We start from the raw sequence: 22,602 nt of genomic DNA, 5'->3' as shown, positions 1-22,602 counted from the left end.
CTTAAAAATCTAGCTTTAGAGACGAGAACAGCACAGTGAAAGAAATGGAGACCAAAGACATTACATAATCACATGGCACTAAATACAAGTGTATTTTAAACTTATACAGGTCTTAAATCAAATGTGTATTCTTCCCCACAAAACACACTCTTCTTCCTGAAATCCTTAAGTTAGTGGCTCTTCCCACTGTCCACTCGGTCCCCCAAGCCAGAAGGCTCGGATGCATCCTCAGCTTCCCATGATCCCTCAGCTTCACGCTTAATTCTATGGACATATGTTCCTGTCGATTCAGCTTCATCTCGTGATGCTCCCACCTCCTCTTCATCTCCATGGCAAGTTCCAGCTCTCATCAAACCTGATACAGAGGCTACTGTAGGAGCCTCTTCCTTAGCCTTTCACCTCTTCAGAGCCTTTTCAGCTTCTGAAAGCTAAAACTTTCCTAAAATACCTTGGTTCTTGCCTGCTTCAAACATCTGCTAACTTTCCATTACACCTGATATAAAGTCCCACCTCCTTAGGTACAAAACTTCATTAACTGGATTAAATTTAGCCGGTCAGTCTCTAACCCACACCTAAAGTTTTGGTCATACCTATGCGTTCACCATTCTCCAAAAGCATCTCAATTATCTCTCTCCCCACATCCTTCTTCTTGTTAATTTTTTTAAATTGTGGTAAAATAGACATATCATGACATTTACCATTTTAGCCTTTTTTAGGTGTACAGTTTAGTAACATTACGTACATTCATATTGTTGTGCAACCATCACCACCATCCATCTCCAGAACTTTTCCATCATCACAAACTGAAACTCTGAACCTCTTAAACATTCTCCCTTCCTGCAGCCCCTGGCAACCACCATTCTACTTTCTGACTCTATGAATTTGACTACTCTAGGTACTTTATATAAATAGAATTCTACAGTATTTGTCTGTTTATGTCTGGCTTTTTTCACTTAGCATAGTGGCTTCAAGTTTCATCCATGCTGTAACATGTGTCAGAATTTCGTTCCTTCTTAAGGCTGAAAAATATTCCGTTGTATGTATATACCACATTCTGTTTATTCATTCATCGTCAGTGGACATTGGGTTGTGTCCATCTTTTAGCAATTTTGAGTAATGCTGCTCTGAGTATTGGTGTACAAGTATCTGTTCAAGTCCCTGCTTTCAGTCCTTGTTCTCCCCATGTCTTTTAATATTACATGTTCCTTTGGTCTAGAGAGTCAGCCCAGAGGCATCTTCTGCACCTCTCTCTGGAGACCTCATATTCATCCATCAACAGCCATTTCAAAAGTTCCTTTCCTGGTTTAATCAAGAAGAGGTGGCCATGCACTCCTCGGCACTCCTTCAGCCACAGAGACTATGCTCTCTTATAGTTCTTCCTTCATTGAATCACAATATTTTTGTGTCATTGTCTTCCTTGCCTTACTAAACTATACTTCAGTAAAAAGGGAGCTTACCTTGCTCAACTTTCTCCTCCATATATCATGCTTAGCCCACTGTCAGAGATACATAAATATTAAGAACAAATATTTTAAGGACTGCCTCTGGGTTCTTCAGGCCCAGCTTCTGTGGATACTCAAGAAATATTAGTCACTGTTGACTTTTATTGTCCATTTGCTCCAGGAAAAGATCCAACATAAAGATCTGACCTTAGAAGGACTTTCTGGCTGCCACAGGGTCCTTACATCCTTGGGGTCTCTGAGGAGGTGACACACCATGCTTAAACACTCTGAAATGCAACCTCCTTTGACCCTATAACTCATCTACCTACGTAGCCCTGATGGGAAGGCTCAAATCAGCTGAACTTTCCTCTACACCTTCAACATTGCAACGCATACCATTTCACTTGTGCTCAAGGCTGAGGACCTGGGAAGAGTTGAAGGGAGCTCTCAACTTCAGAATTAAAAAACATTTTCTCAGCTCTTTGAAGAACTACTCTTCTCCCATAAGCAAAGAATATAGTAGTCATAGGAGAGCCATGGGAAACCTAAACGACAGCTCTTAGCTCCCTAGCCACCCTCCACTTCCCCTTTTCCTGGCTCTACCCCCTCCCCGTCAGCTCTACCTTTCCTTCCCAAATATCCTAGTGTGCACTCTTGGCCTTTTCCTTGCCTATGATCTTGACTCTCAGAAAGGAGACAGCATCACACCTGTGTTGAGTGATGATGTGTCCAACACATCACAGTGCATGGCATTCACTTCTTCATCCATTCGTTCATTTCCTTAGCCTTTTGCCTCCATGCTGGAGGAATCCACACATCCACTCACCTGTGAGAAGGGGAGCGTAAGGACACGCTGCCTCCCTAACCAGGGAAGCACATGCAAACATGTGTGTATCCACCTTTGAAGAAAGTTCATTCACTTCCGAATAAAGTTCAAGGGCTATAGTCCAGCCCACTTCTGGTCCAGAGTGTGTTGAGGAGTTTTGAGTGGGCTCCTTGGATAACTTAACTCCTCTCCATGTCATATTAACGTTTAAAATATAGGGGCAACCCCACAGTCACACTCCAGCCCTCAAAGAGTACCTAAGAAGTTCTTCCTTGGGTCCTATCTCAACTCCTTTCGAGCCCCTTTGCTTTTAGTTTCCTCTTCCCGCCCTTCCCACTCCACTCCACTATGTGCCCCTCCTTAGGTGTCAGCCACTATCCACTTCACCAGCCCAACGTCTTGTCAGGGGACAGAAGGGACTTGAGGTCTCACAGGTGGAGGAGGAGGAATAAAATTTTAAGATGGAAGTCTGTTCTGACATTGGGATGCCTTAAAGAACATTCCAGGTGTGTCTCGTGGTATACAATTAAATTGGCTAGCAGAGTCTCAGCACCTATGTGTGGCATAGAGGGTCTCCTTGAGTTGCATTACAGCAATGTTCAATTCCCTTAGCCGTGGATGCAGCAACTCCAGAAAGTAGGCAGGAAGAGGAGCAAGGGGTGAAGAAAAACCCATACCCTCCACAGTGAAGATAAAGTAGAGGGAGACAGGTCACCTAGGAGACCACTGCAGTAACTGTGAGACTCTGAATTAAGGCAGCGGCCCTTGGCTTCAAGCCTAGATAATTGGGTGGTTGGATAAGAAAAACTAGTGCAAGTCTTAAGAAAAGATAATGACCAGTTTGGGCTATGCTGAGCTTGGGATGGCACCATCAACGCTTACCTGTTCCCTACCTACATGTGCATGCCCATCTGCTTTTGGTCCCTCAGGCCTGTTTTCTGCATTGTAGTCAGAGTGACTGTCTTGAGGGCAAACTGAAGAGATCTGATCAGGGACTTCTCTGTCCTCTTAGCTATAGTCCAAAGTCCTCAATGTGACCTTCCGTACCTCGCATGCATTGCCCCTGCCTACTCTCCAGTCTATTTCTTTACAGTCTATATCTCCCCTCATAGATTGTGAGCTCCATGAGGGCAGGGAGTACATGTGCCTTGTTCTTAACTTCATCCGCAATGCCTGTCACACAGTTGGTTCTAGAGAGACAGCTTAGGAGAGAGAAAGAGAGTGGAAGAACGAATACCATCCAACTGGAGATCCTAACAGATAGTTTGAGCCATAAATTTGGGACCATTAGTATATAGAGAGTAGATGGAGAAATGTAAGTAAACGAATTTACACATAATGAGAATAATGGTGGCTGGGAACAAAACCTTGGGGAAACATTGACATTTCAGGTGGCCATATGAATGAGGAAGGATAAGTAACTTGAAAGGAGGCTGGCTGAGAAGGAGCTGCCAATGACATAGGCAGGGAACCAGCAGAGAGCTCAAGGCAACAGGAAGGAATGTCAGATGCTATCAAGAGAAACAGCGCTAGAAGGACAGAAAAGAGGCCATGTTTCCAGGCAATACAGGGGATAGAAGAACAAGTTAAATGACATGAAGTGGAGATGGCCAGGCCCCTGCAGACCATGGGACACTCAATAAGATGGTCGAGATGGTTTCTTTAAAAAAATCAATATCATTATTTTTAATTGTTGAGGAAGTTCTAGATTAAAAGAGGCTAAAGAGACTCAACAACAACCATGCATTTGATTGGATCGTGGTTCAGAAAAACATTTTTTAAAACTCTAAAGTTAGCTGTGTGAATATCTGGAATTAGAGTCTTCCAAAGAGAGGAAACAGTCAATGCAACGGCCCCAGAGCAGAGCCCTGCCTGGCTTTTTTTTTTTTTAACAGTTGTACACTTTATTGAATGCTTGTTATGTACTAACTACTTTCATGCCTTTTTTTTTTTTGGCTGCGTTGGGTCTTAGTAGCGGTACGCAGGGTCTTCGTTGAGGCCTGAGGGATCTTTCGTTGTGGCGCGGCTGTTCGTTGTGGTGCACGGGCTTCTCTCTAGTTGTGGCGCGCGGGCTCCAGGGCACGTGGGCTCTGTAGTTTGCGGCACACAGGCTCCCTCGCTGAGGCGTGCAAGCTCAGTAGTTGTGGCACGCGGGCTTAGTTGCCCCGTGGCCTGTGGGATCTTAGTTCCCCGAGCAGGGATCAAACCCACGTCCCCTGCATTGGAAGGCAGAGTCTTTACCAATGGACTGCCAGAGAAGTCCCCTGCTTGGCCTTTTCGAGGAACAGCAAGGAGCCCAGTGTTGCTAGAGGAAGGTGAAAAAGTCGTAAGAGTGGTAGAATGTGTAGGCTCGTTGTAAAGATTTTGGACTTGAATCAATTTTCTGCATATTAAGTTTAAAATGTCTATTTGATATCCAAGTGGAGATGTTGAGTAGGCAGTTGGGTACACAAGTCTGAAATTCAGGAGGGAAGCTGGGAAAAGGAGATTAAAATGCAGGAGTCATCAGCATATTAGATAATTTCAAAACCAGGAGACTGAATGAGGTCACCAAGGGAATGAGCCTAAAGAGAAGGTGCAAAGAGTGTGCACCGGGGTGCCCGGATGTAAGAGGGCAGGGAAAAAGGAGGGGCCAGCCAAGGCGGCTCTGAAGCACTTGCCAGCGTGGAGGAAAACCCAGAGAAAGTAGTGGGGTGAAGCCAAGCGAGGACAGTGTCTTCTCCAGCAGGAGGTGCTGGACCCCTACGACTTGTGGGTCAAAGGCGAGGGCTGAGACCTGGGTTTATCACATACAGACAGAGGGACCACTGACCTTGACCAGTTTGGGCAGAGTGACATAGGCAAACAGCAGACCTGCCGGGGGCTCAGGAGAGACTGGGAAGGGAGTGATTGGACACAGCGAGTACAGACAGCTGAACAGAAGATGGGGTCACAGCCAAAGGGGAAGGGGTCAAAGACATTTTTGGCTTTGGGTTTTTTTTTTCTGTTTTTGCTTTAAGATTGGCGACAAAGCTGTATGCTGACGGGACTGAGGGAGTGAATGAGCAAGTAAGTGAGCTGGTGCAGATGCAGGGCCAAGCGAGGGTTCTTGCCATAGGGGAGAGGTCTGAGCAGGCTTAGAAACTGAGTCCCAGGTGATGGGTGACGCCCCCGGGAGAGGAGAACAGAGAGAGGCTGGGCTGCTGGGGAACAGCCTCTCTGCCTCTACTGGTCGTGTCCTCCCCTCCTGCTGACACCAGAATCTGGCTTTTCTAACAGCCGCTTTGCCTGGAGCCCAATTAAGGCAAAGATACAAATTCGCTGGCCATGGCCCCATGAAGTCTGGCCTCAGGGCTGCAGCCCATTTGGAAAACGTTTTAATTTCATTTGTGTGTTTTTTCAATTTGATTATTAAGTGCTGTTTGCACATGGACGGGGGGGAAGGCCTGTTTTTATTCCCTGATTCCCCTTCCTCCCTGGCCTGCGTGCTTCCCTCGTGAGTAATGGGGAGGCTGCTTTTCTGGAACGCAAGGGAAAACTTCCAGCAAATTGCAAAAGCATGTTCCTTTCTTGAAAAATCCTTTCACACTTGTTTTTTACTCCGTTTGTAAAGTTCATGAAAAGCCTCCATAAATGTACTTTAAAAGGCCTTAACTTTCTTTGTTCTCCTTGTGGAACTTTCTCTCTCTCTCTTAAGGGGGTATGTAATTTAAAGGGATAATAAACAAGACATAAAGCCAGAGGGGTGAGTGGTGTGATGAAGGGAATGAAACAAACTTTAGAAATGTCAGGGGTTTGCAGGGAGGGGGAAATTCCATCTGCATATTCAGGAGGTAACAGCCTAGCGCTTCCCCACGACTCCTTAGATGTGTTTCTAAAGTTATTAACATTTAACACAGGACTAGGGCAGCAGGGTAGACAGAAAGAGCAAAGTAATAAAGGCTCAGGAAGAACGACAAATCCTTTTAGACACATTTCAGTGGGCTGAAATATAAGGGGAGAAGGAGGTGTAAAAATTAAAAAAACAGTGTTGTCAAGAATTTGCAAAGAAGGTTCTCGCCTGGACACTAGAGCAGTGTGGCGTCCAGACAGAGAAATACAGACAGTTCTTAAAGGGGATCGAGGCCATATAAGGAGTTCCCTCTGCAGAGAGAGACATCATTCTGGTTTGGGTCCTTGTCAGCCTGGGAAGCTTTCTGAATATGGGCAGGAGGAGGAAGGGGCAGAGAGGTGGGGCTTCGCAAGCCTCAGTGCCCGCCCTGGTGGCCACCCAGGGGCCGGGCAGCGGAAGTGCTGTGGACGGTTTGGTGGGCGGCTTGGCGGGCAGGACTCAGGGACCGGGGCCTGTGCCTTAGCCAGCTACTGTGCTGTTGGTCTGTTCCCAGTATCTGAGTTCATCTAGGGCGCCATGTCTGATGTATCTGCCATTAGCCTCTTGGCTCCAAAGTTGGCAAAGTGAAGATGGAGGCTCGCCCCTCCCCACTCCCATTTCTCTCTCTGTAGCACCTGCTTTCCTCCTGGATGCCCTTCACCTCATTTCCCTCTCTCACCCACCAGCTGGGCTCCTGAGAAGAGATCAAGAATAAGCAGGAAGCTGCCTCGTGACAAAGGCCTGAGATAGAAAAATTCCAGCTCCGGGACAGCGACCCAGCCTCAATTAGTGGTGTCTGCCTGGGGTTCTGGGAGGTTCCAGTGGGGCTGGTGGCCACGGCCATGTAAGTGACAGGCAGCAAGAGCCTTAAAGCTCCCCGAGCCTCGGGAGAACCAGCAGTGGCCCTCGTCGCCATCCCTTCCCTCGGTGGCTGGGTGGGACCCACAGGCCCGTAGCTCCTGCTCCTGGGGAAGCTTCGCAGACCCTGCTGCCCGCCTGGCCGCTGGCCGCCTCTTCTCCCCAGCTGGCCAGCTGCCTCCTCTCTGTTCCGCCTTGTGCTCGCCCCCTCTCTTTCTCTTCCTCTTTCTGCTCCTCTGACCTTCGAAGTCCCCCTCTCCTTCCCACTCCCTTTGGCAGAGAACCAGGGAGTAGTGGGGACTTGACGTCGGTGGCCTCAGGCTCAGAACTGGTTGCCTGCTAAGCCATGGTTTCCCCAAAGGCCCCTCACCACTCTACACCGGGGGCATTTTCCCCCTGAAACACCCTCATGGGCACTCGGGGGAGGGAGGAACAATGACTTTGTCTTTCTTTGTGCCGGCCCCATGTGTAACCCCAGCCTGGCACCCTGCTGTCTCCAAGACCTGCTTTTGTATCCCTATTTCCATTTTGCAAATGGGAAACTAAGGCTCAGAGAGAGCTCTAGAGCTTCTGAGGCCGTCGTTGTACCTAACTAAGGAAACACTTGCTAAATGTATCTAATTCCACCTTCTTCTTAGGAAAGGTCTGGTCCACAGGGTTGCATCGGGGCTATTAACCTTCAGTTCTCTGATGCGCTCGCCTTCTGCCTCCTTTCATGGAGACACCCAGCTTCCTCCTGCTTCCACTGTCCCTTCCTCCACCCCAATTTAGCATAAGCTTCATGCACGCTGTGGCTCTTTTCATAGTCCAGGCTCCACCAGAACCCAGAACCTATTGAGAGTGAACAAGATCGTGTTTTGACACAGCTCCCGGCTTCCCACGTTTTTCGCCTCCACCACTTGGACGTGCACAGAGCGTTTGTATGTGCCTGCAACAGAATCGGTTCAGCTTGACAAACCCAAGACCGTCAGCCCCTTTGCAGCGAATCTGCTCCCTTAATTAACCTGGGGGATGGGGAAACTCATAAAGAAGTTTTATTAAATGCAGAGAAAATCGTCCCTTTCAAACACCCCCATGGAGAAGTCTGAGCCAGATCCCTGTGATGATTCATCCGCACTAACTGGTCCTTTACCGGGAGATGAGTTAAGAGCAGAGTTTGTTCAAGCAGCCAGGAGAAGCCGCCCCCGCTTGGCCCCTAGAAGGCTCTCTTAAGGGCACGCTGGTCTGTACACACGCTGATAGCTGTTTCATATCTGCACTGATGGGCTTAACCGAGCAGTTGCCACACAGCCAGCACGCGCGCACAGCGTGGCCGGGAGGGGGTGTTTATGGGGCTTGCCGCTAATGACTCCCATTTACGGAGCATGTGTGGAGCAGCTGAGCGGGCCGGCTAAGACAGGACATCAGTAAGGCCTGGGTTTTGCAGGCCGGCTGCATGCACAGGCTTTCCTAAGCAGCTGTGGGGATGGTTCTAGTACGAGCTTCTGGGGAAATCCAAGGCTCCTCGGAATTCAGGCTTTTCAGTGTGAACAATGCCCTGACGAAGATAGTTTTGCTAAGGAAGCTGCTGGCCAGACTGATTGGACAAGGCCAGTAGTAAAAATTATTGCAGTTAGAAGAATAAAAGCTAACATTTATTGTTCACTCGCCTCGTGCCAGACATAGTGGAAAGCACACGTGTATTTTTTTTTTCTTTCATGTAATCCTCAAACAAACCTATGAGGTTGGTACTACTTTTTTGTTTGTTTGCTTAATTTTCGTGATACAGAGGAAGGAACGGGACTAGAGAGATGAAGCGTCTCGCCCAGAGCTGCAGAGCTGGGATTTTAACCCTGGTGTTCTAACTCCAGAGCCTGGTTACGTAAGTGCAGAAAAGTGAATTCTAGAAGTTGAATCATCATTTTCAATCACAGTTACGGCAGGATGGCATAGCAGTTAAAAATATGCATTTTGGTATTAGAAAGACCTAGATTTGAGCTTCAGCTTTTTCCAGTTACAAGTTACATAAACTATTTAAGCCTCGGTTTCCCCTATAAAAGTGGGAATAGTTGTAACACCTACCAGTAGGATATGGAAAGCCTCAGTGCCCCCGCATAGAATAAGCCTCCAGTGAATATGTAACAACACACACCCCTCAACGCTCACTAAGGTCAGTGGCACCATGAATCTGAGTGTGGACCCAGAGAGGCTAGAGCATGGCTTCTGTGACGTGCCAGCTGTGAGCCCTTAGGGAAGTCACAGCCACCTGAGCCTTCGTTCACTGCAGTGGAATGGGGCAGTGATAGGATTGCTAACAACAGACCTGATTCAATCAGGGTGTCGGGACCACACAGAGTGGGTGTGAGGAACCTATTCTGCATCTTCCAAGGCACTGGAAATGCTGCTTGTTGTCTTTGGAAACCCTGGTTGGATTTCTCCCTTTTGAGCACAGCGGCCCGCACATCGCACATGGTTATGAGCAGCGAAGGAAACAGAAACCCGACCTTCAAAGTTCTTATGTGCTCCAGGGGGAAGATGGGACCAACAAAAATAAAGCATTCATTAAAAACAAAATGATATGTCCATATACACACATACTTGTAGATAATGACTTGCAGCCGTGCGGAGACCCAGGCAGGGGCTGCGGGATTTTGCTGGAGTGCTTGGGAAGACATCTGGGAAGCTTTCTGGGAGGAGGGGGATTTGGGGAAGAGGAGGGAGGTCCACCCTAGATTGGGAGCTCAGGTTCATTTCCTTCTCATCTCGTGTTTCCTGCACCCAGCACGCAGTAGGTGCTCAATGCATGCTTGCTAAGTGAGAACAGGAAGTGGAGAGAGTGGGTTCCAAGCAGGGGAAGTGAGCAAACAGTGCAGTGGTGAGTCAGAGGGAGGGCAGGCGCTCCACTAACTGCTGAAGGCATGAGTTTATTTTTCTTTAGTGTTTTCTGCCAGGGCTTGGTCCATGATAAGCCTGGAATCAGAGAGAGGAGGAGAGAGAGAGAGAGAGAAAGGAGGCATCCTTCTATTTATGTGGTGTTGTTATAGCCCACATTCACGTGTACTTGACACTCACACCACTCCTGACATTGGATCCCAGCATGAAGCAGCTGAAAAATGCCCCTTGGAGCACAGACACTTTTGGTTGCCTCCCCCAGAGTTGTTCCCTCTTCTTCTCTGCTTATAACACCTCAATTTTGTTCAAGATCCATTCCTCGGTGGCAGTTACTCTGGTGATTTGTACTGTGTCAGCTGGGCTAGCCTGAAATTGGCTTCCCCCGAGTCCCGCTTCCAGGTGGGCCAGGAGAGAGATCTTTGCCTGAGATCTGGAGGCAGATGTCAAGCCCAAATGGTTGGCGGGTGGAAGTGGGGGTCATCAGACTCACTTCATTGTCAAAGAGTGGTGGCCAAGCCTGCAGCTGCTCCACCTTTGCCTCATTCCTTCTTTGGCTTCTCCGGTGCCTTGGCCAGATCTCAGCGACAAAGGGCACCAGCTTCTCCTGCAGGGCCTCCAGGTCGGGGGCCATGAGAACCCATGACATGGGTTCCAGTACATCCTTGCGGGGTCCCGCTTGTCCTTGCCCTCTCCCACAATACATCCGTCTTCCCTCCCCCACTTCCTGCCCTGTGGGCTTTGAAGCTGCACGTCAGATGCAGACTACAGCCCGTAGAGATGGGCTGGAGCTCTCACAACTGCAGAAGTTCCAATCCCTGCAGCAAATTCAATTCCATGTTTACATGGAACCCCTGAAAGGTGGTTCTAGTGCTTCTAGATTGAACCCTGACTGATAAAGATACCGTATCCCCAGCTCCAGAGTGAACTCTAGTTGGTCTGAGCCAATCATAGTGTCCCTAGTCCCCTTGCTGGTAATAAGTTTAGGTGTGGGCAGGTGACCCAGTTCTAGCCTGTGGCAGGAACTCCAGTCAGAGGCTTTTCTGGCAAAGGCTCCCTTGATCTGAAAACGAGACACACAAAAAAGATGGTGCTCTTCTTCTGCTGGACGTTATCTGGATATCATGGTTGGAATTGAGGCAGCCGTTGTAACCATGTTGGGGCGTTATCCAAAGAACCAAGCTGAGGATCAAGATAGAAAAGATAAAAAGAACCTGTGTCCTTAATGATATAGTTGAGCTGATGAATTAACCTTCTTCGAAGCTGCCTACACCTGGAGTTCCAGATATGTGAGATGATATATTTTCTTATGGTTAAGTCACTTGAGGCAGGGTTTCTGTTTCTTGCAGGCAAAAACACCCTAGTCCAATTCCCACCCCCAAAAGAAGCCCCAGATTTTCTTCTTGCAATGGATCCCAAAGTTTCCATCCACCAGGAGCTTTTCCAAAAGGGAGGAGGGAAGCTTGGAGTGAACCTGGTATCTGACCTTCTCATGCTGGGTCTTCTCATCAGAGAAAATGAACAGGAACACGTCAGCAATCCACAGAGGATTTAAAAGTAAACAATAGAATTCAGGATTACCAAAATGATTTCCAGATTATAGGACAAGGAAGAATAGGTTAAGGTTAGAATTATGGTAATCATGATAATCGGGTCTACCAGTAGGATGCAAGTAACAGAAAGCCCAGTTCGAATTGGCTGTACCATCATGCCTGCTTTTTACCTTTCTTCTCTCATCCCTCAGCTCACCCTTTTGCTTTGTGATGCTGGAGTGGTACCCTGCAATCCACTTTTCACAGACTCTGGTGAGGTTCTGCCAATAGGATGCACTAGAGGTATATTGGGAGGTGAGAGAAAAGAAGGACTTCATTTCTGTCTTTCAATTCCTGGTAGTGCCTCTCCAGCAAGAGTAGACAGTGGGCTCCACTTCCCAGCTCCTTTTGACACTCCCAGAGCTCCCTCACCATGTCCCTGTAGAGGGACCAGAGCCTACCATCAGCCATGGCCTGGGGAGGGGCTTCCTCATCCACGGGGCCATGTGCTCTGGGGCATCAGAGCAACCCCTCGTACCTCCTTGGGGATGTGAGCACCTATCCAATCTTTCCCTCTCCCCAGTGGTCTGAGAACTTCAAGGGACTGAGCGTGAGCAATGCAGCTTCCCCCCAGGAGCCCAGCACCAGTTTCATGAGACCCCCTTCCAAGGTCCTAAGCTCTGGTAACCAGCCTCCCCCCCTTTTTTCCACTGACCTCAGGCGTTATTAATCTCTGGGTTACCTCAGCATCCTCTCTTTAATGTCCCACTTGGGTAACAAATTCTTTTACTAAGTCCCTGTGTTTTGAAATATCTGGTGTGGTTTCTCTTTTCCTGATTAGACCCCAGCTGATAGAGTAAATTTATTGGCTCCTGTAACCCCAAAGTCCAGATTGAGGGCAGTCAGCAGGCACAATTTGTTCCAGAGGATCTGAATCTTATTAGGGCTCCTTTCTGTTTTCTAACATTTTCTCAGCGCTGATCTCTTCTGTGTGTGGAATGTTTTGAGGATGGCTACCTTCCAGGTAGCAAAAATGGCTGTAGCCCCTTCATTCCTCATAGAGATAAGCCATACTGCCTGTGAGGAAAAGAGAATGCCTTTGTCCCCAGTTTCTAAATTAGAGCCCTGAACTTCACTTTGCTTGCACTGGCTTTGGCCATCTGCCCAACACTGAACCAATCACTGTGGCCAAGGCCTGGGCCCACTGATTAGCTAGATCACATGTTCTCTTCCTAAAGCCAGGTAGTGTCAACTTCTGTGGAGATACAGGGCCCACCAATGGAAATCCGGGCTCCTGGGAAGTGATGGACTGATGCTGGTGACATCATCTGACGCCTGTCCCCGGCACCTCATCTCTGATCGTCCAGGACAGCCCCAATTTCATATTTCTCCTGCTGCTTTTGTAAATAAGATACCTTTTAAAATATTAAAACAAATATATAGATATAGATATGATACCAAAGGGATGCTCCATGAAAGAAATAATTGATAAGCTGAAATCCATTAAATTTAAAAACTACTCTATGAAAGACACTGAATGAGAAGACGAGTCACAGGCTGCAAGAAAATACTTGCAAGGGCACATGTGAAAAATACTACTATGCAAAATTTATAAAGAACCCCTAAAACTCAACAATAAGAAAACAAACAACCCAATCAAAAAAATGGATTAAAGACCTTAACAGACACTTCACCAAAGAAGATATGCAGATGGCAAACAAGCATACGAAAAGATGCTCCGAATCATATCATGTCACTATCAGAGAAATGCAAATTAAAACAACAATGAATACCCCTACACACCAATGAGAATGATCAAAATCCAGAACACTGACACCAAATGCTGGTGAGGATGTGGAGTATCAGGAATTCGCATTATTTGCAGGTGGGAATGCAAAATGGTACAGCCACTTTGGAAGATAATTTGGCAGTTTCTTACAAAACTAAACATACTCTTACCATAAAATCCAGCAGCTGTGCTCACTGATATTCACCCAAAGGAGTTGAAAACTTACGTTCACACAAAAACCTGCACACGAGTGTTTATAGCAGCTTTATTCATAATTGCCAAAACTTAGAAGACACCAAGATGCCCTTCAGTAGGTGAATGAATAAACTGTGGTACATCCAGGCAATGGAATATTATTTAGCACTAAAAAGAAATAAGCTATCAAGCCATGAAAAGTCATGGAGGAACCTTCAATGCATATTACTAAGTGAAGAAGCCAACCTAAAAAGACTCCACACTGTGTGATTCCAACTTTATGACATTCTGAAAAAGACAAAACTATGGGGACAGTAAAAAGATGAGTGGTTGCCAGGGATAGGAGGGGAGGGATGAAAGGATAGAGCACAGAGGATTTTCAGGGCACTGAAAATACTCCTATGATAGTATAATGGTGGGTACATGTCTTCAAACATTTGTCCAAACCCGTAGAATGTACAACAGCAAGAGTTAGCCCTAAGGTAAAGCATGGATTTTGGACTTTGGACTTCGGGTGATAATTCACCAGTGTAGGTTCGTCAGCTGTAACAAGTGTACCATTCTGGTGGGGCATGTTGATAATGGGGAGGCCATGCAGGTGTGGGAGCAGGGGGTATACAGAAAATCTCTACCTCCCTCTCAAATTTGCTGTGAACCTAAAACTGCTCTGAAAAATTAGTCTTTAAAATAAATAAAATAAAATATGTATATCCACACATAACTGATCTCTATTCCTTTTTCAAATATCTTCACAAATGAGAAATAACCCTTTGGTTAGCCTGTGTCCCAGTTTAGGTTTCAAAAGTGAGGTTCCGAAGGGCCATGAGGCAAACATGGACCAAGGAGTTCTGAGCCCCAGATAAGTTGTCTCCACTCCTTTGTGGTCAGAGAAGTGATAAGAAAGATGATGATCAACCAGAGTTTCCAGGAAACACTTCTCTATTTTTAACTTACACGAATTCACGTTCATTGGAAACATAACCTGAAAGGGCTCATTTCTACCTCATCTACAACAAGCTTACCCCAGGCACTCAGGAGTTTTAAAGATAACAAATGAACCACCATCCTCCAGGGTCAGCTTAAAACATCCCCTAACATTGCTTAGACTCTCCGGTCCTCCTTAGGGACCAAGTTGTTCTGTGAAATAAGACTTTATTGTGTTCTTTTCTTTGTTTTCCTTCTCTCTCTCTCTTTTATTTCTGATAAAAGAATTAAGGCCCAGGGAGATCAATTGGTTTACCCAAGATCACACAGCAAGGTCACGACTCTGCCTAACTTCAAACATAACGTCATTGGCTCCTAATGTCCCAACACAAGGCCATCTTGTTTCCAGATGACCTTCATTCTCTCTGCAGACCCCCAGGAGCTTGGGTATCCTTTCAAGGACAGCATTTAATCATCACAAAACGCCCTACCAGGGAGTGACATTAACAAACACTTATACAGTGCTTAACATGTGCAGTTTTCTGAGCCTTTTACAGTTGTTACTTCATTCAATCCTCAAACGGCCCTGTGAAGTGGATGCTATCAGTATCATTATCCAAAGTGTGATGGATGAGGACACCCCGGCGCAGAGAGGCTCAGTAACTGGCCCACGATTTCTCCGCCAACAAGAGTGACACCTCTGGGATGGGAACCCTGGCAGCGGGCTGTGCTCCTGCAAAGCTACATCGTCTCTGAGACATAAAGGGGAGAAAACCACAGTTGTCAGAGGAAAAACAAAGTAAGCTAAGGGAAGGATGGAGGCAGGCAGGGGAGAGGGGGAGAGGGGGGAGGGGGAGAGGAAACCCCCCATCATAGTATTCTTGTCCTTACTGCCTCAGAAGTACATTTTCCACCCAAAAGTTATGCTCCAATATTCTCATTCCCTCTTCAGTCCTAGACTACTCCTGGCCACTCCTAGGGTAGCCAGTCAGAAGGCCCAGGTCGCAGGGAAGGGCACAAAGGCAGCATCCCTGTTTCTCAGGAGAAGATGACAACGTTAGGGAAAATCAGTCACTGAGGGTGGGCCCTCCAGACTCTCATGACCAGCTGGAGTTGTAGCACCTACGCCGAGCAAGACGAATCCTTCTGGGGTCACAGCCGCAGTGAATCTACTGCAGGTGCCGCTGTCACGTCCAGGTAGCAATAAGAGCCCCAGAGCCACAACGTCTACCCCAGGGACACATTCACTGTGCGTCACCAGTAGGTCCAACTCATCTGTGATGACTGAAGTAAAGAACAACCTTTTCCCTTCCCCTGATCCAATCTCACTCTCAGGGAAGATGCTGGAACACAGAATGCTTCCTTCTACATTCTGTGCCACACCATCGATTGAGCTCCTGCTGTGTGCTGCACTGTGGTGAGTAGCAGACCTTCTAAAATGCGTGAAACATGGTCCCTGGCCTGCAGGAACCTGTGCCCTGGAGACAGCCCCCCACCAGTTATAACAGAGGTGATACGAGCTGTGATAGAGCAGTGGCTTCCAAACTCCTGGATCTTGCGTTTCTATCATTTAACATTTTCCAGCACATGAGCCAGCCAGGAACACCGCACACCCACCTGGCCATCACTCCTGTTCTTGGATGGACCCCCTGACCTGGTGAAAGGGCCCCCATCTCACCAGGTTGCGTGTTCCCCAACGAGGCTGGGTCCTGAACACAGCTTCCAGTGTCCTGCCATTGTCGACAGCCGCAGGCACTCCCCGTGACTTCCAGCTGCCCCAGGACAAAGCCCTGCTCAGCGTGGGTGCCGGGAAGGCCGGGCTTTGGGCCCCAGAAACCAGATGAGTGTGCCCATTCATTGCTTCTTTCTTCTCGCTTTACTGTGGCTGGGAGGGAGAGCGTGGGGTCACAAGCTTGATCACTGACACACATTTATTCCACTCGGCTCAGCTGGGCCCGAGCCCTGCTCTCAGGGACGTGTTCCTGGCCTCCGTGCACGTGCACAGGCCGGTCCCTGAGCCCCAAAACCTTCCGCCTGCTGGACCCACGTCCTCATCCTGCAGGGTCCTGGCCCAAATATTAGCTTCCCCAAAAGCCTCGGCGGCAGCCGCCTTCAGCAGAGCGCCCTTCAAGAGATGATCAGCTGGGACATCCCTGGCGGCACAGTGGTTAAGAATCCGCCTGACAATGCAGGGGACACGGGCTTGAGCCCTGGTCTGGGAAGATCCCACATGCCGCAGAGCAACTAAGCCCATGCGCCCCAACTACTGAGCCTTCGCTCTACAGCCCGGGAGCCACAACTACTGAGCCCACGTGCCACAACTACTGAAGCCCATGTGCCTAGAGCCCGCGCTCTGCAACAAGAGAAGCCACTGCAATCAGAAGCCCACACACTGCAACGAAGAGTAGACCCTGAGAAAGCCCGTGTGCAGCAATGAAGACCCAACGCAGCCATAAATAAATAAATAAAAGAGATGATCAGCTTTCGTAAGAACGTTATCAACAATTTTCAGTGACAATTTAATTCTTGGTAAGGTAAAAACAAGTCAAAGTAGCACATTTGTGGGATAGCCTTGATGAATATTTACAGTTATATTCCAAACATGAAATTTGTTTTTTTTAATCACAACAATTTTTTTTTAATTAATTAATTTATTTATTTATGGCTGTGTTGGGTCTTCGTTTCTGTGCGACGGCTTTCTCTAGTTGTGGCAAGCGGGGGCCACTCTTCATCGCGGTGCGCAGGCCTCTCACTGTCGCGGACTCTCTTGTTGCTGAACGCAGGCTCAGTAGTTGTGGCTCACGGGCCCAGTTGCTCTGCGGCATGCGGGATCCTCCCAGACCAGCGCTCAAACCCGTGTTCCCTGCATCGGCAGGCAGATTCTCAACCACTGCACCACCAGGGAAGCCTCACAACAATGTTTTAAATGTTGTTCAGAAAGAACAGTTGTTTAAATGCTCATGCTCATGACCCGATACCAGGCTTCCCTTTGCTGTGAATCCTGGGACGTTCAGAGCGCTCTGTGCTTTTGGCTCCAGAGCTTTCTTCAGCCTGAGCTGGAAGAGGAAGTGTGCCCTCTTGGTCTCAGCTTTTTTGGTGAGAGCTTCTGAGGGCAGCGGAGCAGAGGGGTGGAGAGAGCCAGCTCCGGGTCAGGCTCCCGCTCCTTCACTCACTAGGGATGTGACTTTGACTAGGGCTGGAAAGACCTTGAGACAAAGATGTGAGGGCACGTAATTCATCTGCTTTGGGATGGCACGAAGCACCAGGAGGGGAGGAGAGATGTGAGAAAGGGAAAGGAAGGAAGCCACCCGCGGATGCCGCAAGGAGCAGAGTACCTCAGAGACCACCTGGATTGACCCCAGCTGGGTCGCTGGGGAGACTGTGTAGCACTGGCCCGAGAGGTGTCCTACCCAAGGCGTGTGGAGCCACCAGCTCCCGTCAGACACAGGTCCCATCAGGCTGCGACCAGGGCCACAACTCCTCAACCTTCCTGGCAAGGCTGCGCTAGCGCCTGTGGCCAACGAAAGCCCTCAGGAAGGGCCCTCCCCAGCGTTTATAATAAGAAGCCATGAGGATGGCAGTGCCCAGGGCCTAAGGGAGGAGCTAGGACAGTGCCTGCGACAGGCCATTAAAGGAGACAGTAAGAGCAGTCATAAAAACGTGAATGCTGACTTCATTGTTTGCTGGAGAACTCAATGAACTAAGATGTGTGAATGGAAAAGCATCACACAAATGTGCCATTGGATGCTTTTGACAGCGATGATGATGACGAAAACAGTGACTCAGGGCTCGTTCACTTGCTCCATCTCCCCCATAGGAACCTCTGACCAGACTGGGTCCCTGCATAGAGTTTAAGTCTTTCCTTGGTACCTTTCCAAGGTATCTGGAAGTGACATTTCCTCAGTGTGGTGGGTGTTCTCTTGGAGTGAAAAATGAAACCCACCCCAAATCTCACAACTTTCAACAAATAGACAGGGGTGTCTTTTATTTTACTGCTAACGTTTTAAAATTCAGTCTTTGAACAGGTCCTATATTTGCATGGGGCAAAATTTTGAAAGATAGATCAAAAGGTATACAGTGAAACCATCCCTGGCTCCCATTCACTTTGTTTCCTCCCTCCCATAGACCACCATATAGTTTCCTGTGTGTTTCCTTGCACTCATTTGTCCCTTTTCAGGTAAAGTCACACTAAATGACTGAAAGTGGAAGAAGAATGGTTCTCTAAAGAATTTTTGCTAGAATTTCGGGGGGAGGAAAAAGTCCTTTCCTCTGTAGTTGCTTAGTGTCAGAATGTAAACCTAGAGATGAGGAAGCCTCTGCAGTGGAAGAGCAACTGAGGGTGAAACCAACACAGGGGAAAACAGAACACAGAGAGCAATTCCAATTGAAACTTTTTGAGCACCTGGATCCAGCTGTGCCTGAAGCAGTTTACACCTGGAGTTTTACAGTGCAAGAGGCATTAAATTATTATTATTATCTTTTTTGTGGGATATACATAGTGATTGAGAATCAGGTTGCCTAGATTTGAATCTTGGAACTGCCACTTACTAGCTATATAACCTTGGGCAAGACACTTAACCTCTCTGGGCCTCAACATCCTCATCTATAAAATGGGATAATAATAGCATCTATCTCATAGGGTTGTTATGAAGATTAAATGAGTTAACATATGAGAAGAATTTAGAACAGTACCTGGCATATTAGTTGCAATTAAAAAAAATTATTTGTATCAGTCAGTATGTTTCAGTAACAAACAGCCCCAAAGTCTTAATGGCTTAAAACAACAATTTTTCTTTTTTGCACATACTAGTATCCACTGTGGATCAGCAAGCACTGTACTTATTGTACTTAGTCAGGAATCCGAGCTGAAAGAGCAGCTGCCATCTCTAATGCTGCTGGTCACCATGTCAGAGGGAAACAACTTAAAAAAGGATACCCTGGCTTTTGCCCAGGAGGGGTATATAATGTTCCACTAACGTTTCACTGGCCAAACCAAGTCAAGGGGCCGCACCTAGCTTCAAAGGGGAGAGAAAGGCAGTCCTGCCATGTTCCCAGAAGGGACAGCCCTATTGACCACCACATGACTATTGTTATGTCATAACTGGTTGAGTACTGGACACCTGCAACTGAAAGATTCACAAGTAAATAAGAAATCATAAGTTTTCCTGGTTTTATACTCAGCAGGGGCCAGGTGCCACAACGAAGCCATGCTCTTATTAACCCCCTTCTCCCTAATTCACTCCAACCATTTTGAAGTCTATCAGTCCTGGCCATCCATCTTCCAGGTGTCAGGACCATGTCACTGATATTTTCAGCAATCACTTGCTGGTTAAATCCCAGAAAAGTGAAAAGAAGTTGTATGATTGGCCCAGAGTCACAGGTCAACCAAAGAAAGTACTGAGGGAAAAAGGAGGGAAAGGTCTCCCTGGGAGAGGTGGTGTCTTCGGTCAGGTTCACTGGAAGCACAGTTGAGACGAGGTTTCAGGTGATGTGATTAACTGAGGGAGCCTCTCAGGAGAGAAGGGGAGTGAGGAAAGCTGGACAGGGCAGGGGCAGGAGCTAAATAAGGATGTGGAGTCAGCCTGATCTCATGGGCAGCTGTGGAGTGTGAGTTCCCCCATAGAGGGGTTCCTGCCTTGAGGCAAGGGACTGGTCTTTTTTAGCCAATTGCCATCAGTCCCTGGCAGCAGGCTATCCCAAAAGGGGAGAGTCAACCTTCTGGGCTGGGCAGCTCCTGTTGGGTTTGTCAAGGGTGATTTCTAGAGAAGGGGGCAGCTGTGAGCTGCCAGGATGCAACACTCATGGCAGCTGGGGGATGGGTGCAGCAGCCCACTCGAGGCGATTTGGATGGGGCACCAACAGCATCTACTACAGACCGTCAGGAAAGCACTAATAGGAACCATCTGCCCCTTTCCTCCTACTAGTAAAACTACACTTCGGAAGCATGGGGAATATTGACATCAGTGGGATAAGAAGTGGAATTCAGTGGTTCCCCATTTATCTCCTAGATTAAGTGTAAATTTTACCATCAACTCTTATTTCCAGGCTTATGTCCCAAGACTCTCACAAACCTAGCCTATATGAAAAGTCGCCTAGAAACTGCTATTTTATGAATAACCTCCATGTCTTTGCTCCGACTCTTTTCCTCTTCTGCCCAGAGTGCCCTCTCCACCCCCAGACCTGTGAAATTCTATCCACAATTCAAGGCCCTCTTGAATACTGACTACTTCATAAAGCCTTTCCTAATCACTCAACAGGATGTGAGCTTTTCCTTCTTTGAAACCTCAAAGCCCTTACTTTCAGCAGTGGGTTTCATTCTAAGAACTTGAGTCATTTGATAAGTGTTATTCCCCAAATCTTTTATGAACTCTTTAGGAAGAGTTCAGTCTTTTTCTCTTTTGCAGTATCTGGCAAACACCCTGAATAATAAAGGCACTTAATTAATATGCATGTAATTGAATATCTACTTCGATGAGATTAAATGTCCATGCATGATCAAAGTCTTTGTCTTCTGTGCATCACCCAGAGCTGACATTTGCTGAGCACTTGCTATGTGCTGTGCATAAAGTATTTTCTTTGCATTAATTATCTTCACCCCATAGATAAGAAACTGAAGCTCAGAGAGGTCAAGCAACTAACCCAAAGCTACACCAGTGGCAGGTGGTAGATTGGATGGGGTCCTAGGTTTGTCTGAATTCAGAGCCCACATTCCTTTTTTATAATTGGGGTATAGTTGTTTTACAATGTTGTGTTAGTTTCTACTGTACAGCGAAGTAGAGTTCCCTGTGCTACACAGCAGGTTCTCATTAGTTATCCATTTTATACATATTAGTGTATATACGTCAATCCCAATCTCCCAATTCAGCCCACCCCCCTTTGCCCCCCCTTGGCGTCCATATGTTTGTTCTCTACATCTGTGTCTCTATTTCTGCCTTGCAAACCGGTTCATCTGTACCATTTTTCTAGATTCCACATATATGCGTTAATACACGATATTTGTTTTTCTCTGACTTACTTCACTCTGTATGACAGTCTCTAGGTCCATCCACATCTCTACAAATGACCCAATTTTTTTATGGCTGAGTAATATTCCATTGTATATATGTACCGCATCTTCTTCATCCATTCGTCTATCGATGGGCATTTAGGTTGCTTCCATGACCTGGCTATTGTAAATAGTGCTGCAGTGAACAATGGGGTGCACGTGTCTTTTTGAATTATGGTTTACTCTGGGTATATGCCCAGTAGCAGAGCTCACACTCTTAACCTCTGTGAGGCAGCTGCCGTAGGGACAAACACAGACTTGCTATCAGAAGGCATGACTTCATGTGCAGGCTCTGTCACTCACCTTGGGCACAACACTGAACAAACCTGGAAAAGACTAGGAAGTTGCTCACCCAACCCCTCCCCTTTTCTTCCTGGGCAAAGAGCTAGACTGGTGCTTCTCTGGTTTCAATGTGCATGTGACTCACCTGGGGCTCACTGAGAAGGGGGAGATCAGCAGAAAACACACACACACACCCCATGTAACACAATGTGAGAACTTCTATGATAGAAACGTGACCTCACTGGGAAGAAGAAGGTGAGAACCCAGCAGGGGTGGAGATGAAAGTAAGGAAAAATACCCCAGAAAAGCTTACCCCAGAGTTGAGTCTTAAGGATGAGAGGGCTGGCCAGCTAAAGAAAAGAAAGGGAAGAAAGAGCATTTCAGGTGGTGGGTTCAGCACGTGCGAAGTTAAGGAGGTGAGAGGGTCCCAGGGGCATTTGGGGAACTGCCAGTGGCTGGACAGAGCCAGAGAGCAGAGTGAAGGGCCACTGGCAAGAGCTTGGTCTGAAGGTGAAGAGGACAGATCCAAGAGGCATTGTCATTACATACCAAGGATAAGGGAAACCACGGAGGACCTCAAGGTGAGTGACAGTGTCACCCTACCTCCAGAAGGTTCCCTCCTGCTGCTCTTAGGGAGACTGTATCAGAGGGGGTGGCCTCAGGGGCTGTCAGGTCATTTTAGGTGAGGAGGCTTCTAGGTCCCAACAAGCCTCACTGCCTGGGACCCCAGAGCAGACGGTTGTCCCTAGGATTCAGATTGTGTATCCAGGGCATTTCCAGAGTCAGGGAGGCACAGAGACACACAGATGTACCAAGCCAGCGCCCGTGGGGAACAACCCCAGGATAAGGAGTAGAAGAGAGGGAGTACAAATCAAAGGGAAGTGTGCCAAGACAGTCTCACCCCAACATTGCTCCCCTGGGATCTGTCTTAGTATCTCTTTATTAGACCACCAGTTCTCAATCTTTTTTCCTGATGAGACATACAAGGCAC

This window comes from Balaenoptera ricei, chromosome 5, assembly GCF_028023285.1.
Source record: "Balaenoptera ricei isolate mBalRic1 chromosome 5, mBalRic1.hap2, whole genome shotgun sequence".
Classification (NCBI taxonomy): Eukaryota; Metazoa; Chordata; class Mammalia; order Artiodactyla; family Balaenopteridae; genus Balaenoptera; species Balaenoptera ricei.
Note: the sequence above shows the minus strand (reverse complement) of the source record.